Source organism: Colletes latitarsis, unplaced genomic scaffold (genome assembly GCF_051014445.1).
Source record: "Colletes latitarsis isolate SP2378_abdomen unplaced genomic scaffold, iyColLati1 scaffold0007, whole genome shotgun sequence".
In the NCBI taxonomy this organism is placed as follows: Eukaryota; Metazoa; Arthropoda; class Insecta; order Hymenoptera; family Colletidae; genus Colletes; species Colletes latitarsis.
The window spans coordinates 275,880-277,500 of record NW_027488367.1 but is presented as its reverse complement, the minus strand read 5'-3'; the positions used below and the strand labels follow the sequence as shown (position 1 = coordinate 277,500).

Here is a 1,621-nt window from a genome sequence, read left to right as displayed (position 1 = left end):
GATGGACGCTGCCGCGTTCGTTCGTAAATGAATAATATACATACTCATGGCTAACTTGAGGCGAATAATCGCAAACGACGACGCGTCGATTTTGCGGCCATCGTTGCTCGCGCGACTAACGACGACCAGCCGAAACGGCTGTAGTTTATCGCATCGATTTCATCGAGCAACCGATGGACGCTGCCGCGTTCGTTCGTAAATGAATAATATACATACTCATGGCTAACTTGAGGCGAATAATCGCAAACGACGACGCGTCGATTTTGCGGCCATCGTTGCTCGCGCGACTAACGACGACCAGCCGAAACGGCTGTAGTTTATCGCATCGATTTCATCGAGCAACCGATGGACGCTGCCGCGTTCGTTCGTAAATGAATAATATACATACTCATGGCTAACTTGAGGCGAATAATCGCAAACGACGACGCGTCGATTTTGCGGCCATCGTTGCTCGCGCGACTAACGACGACCAGCCGCAACGGCTGTAGTTTATCGCATCGATTTCATCGAGCAACCGATGGACGCTGCCGCGTTCGTTCGTAAATGAATAATATACATACTCATGGCTAACTTGAGGCGAATAATCGCAAACGACGACGCGTCGATTTTGCGGCCATCGTTGCTCGCGCGACTAACGACGACCAGCCGAAACGGCTGTAGTTTATCGCATCGATTTCATCGAGCAACCGATGGACGCTGCCGCGTTCGTTCGTAAATGAATAATATACATACTCATGGCTAACGTGAGGCGAATAATCGCAAACGACGACGCGTCGATTGTGCGGCCATCTGTTGCTCGCGCGACTAACGACGACCAGCCGAGAAGGCTGTAGTTTATCGCATCGATTTCATCGAGCAACCGATGGGCGCTGCCGCGTGCGTTCGCCCGATTGCGCGTGAAGTTACTGTTCGGAACCAAGAATATACGGGTGTATTATACCCGTTGGTCGCAGCCACGCGCAAAGGCTTTTGAATGTACTGTACGCCCGGCCGTCGAACGATGGTTTTCCGTCATTCAGGAAACAAAAAGAAACTTTTGTCGTCGATATGGCGCGTTCAATCCTCCGTCGATACGCTGGTCGGAGGTGCGAACATCGAATATTTTTAAAGCAAAGAACAAGGAGCATTTTTAAATACAAAGAGAAAAATTGTAAATTGTATATGATTACCCTGAACGGTGGATCACTTGGCTCGTGGGTCGATGAAGAACGCAGCTAATTGCGCGTCAACGTGTGAACTGCAGGACACATGAACATCGACATTTCGAACGCACATTGCGGTCCACGGATAAAATTCCTGGACCACGCCTGGCTGAGGGTCGTTCACTTGTCCTAAAACTGCTTGCGTTGTTCTCAGATTCCCTAACCCCGCCGTCGTTTACCTCTCCTTTCGGGGAGATGGCGAAGAACGTTTCGGAGCCGGGTCGATGAAGAGAAAGGTATCAACGTACGAGCGAGAATTTGGGTATTTCGTTGGCGTTTGTCGCTGGACGTACGAAAAAGAATAAATATTATATATTATTGGCAAGTTTGCGCACCCCTTGCGTGGTGAGGCAGAGATCAGTCTGGACTCGCGCGAGTGTTTTACGGCGTCGTGCGTCGTGTTGTCTGGAGTATCATCA

At 50.0% G+C, this 1,621-nt stretch overlaps 1 non-coding gene across 1 annotated transcript; it reads left to right on the top strand.

The window, feature by feature from the left end:
• Nucleotides 1-1,166: 1,166 nt before the first annotated feature.
• On the top strand, nt 1,167-1,321 carry LOC143350604 (5.8S ribosomal RNA). The gene has a single exon (XR_013081179.1). It is a non-coding gene; the product is annotated as a 5.8S ribosomal RNA (ribosomal RNA).
• Nucleotides 1,322-1,621: the final 300 nt, after the last annotated feature.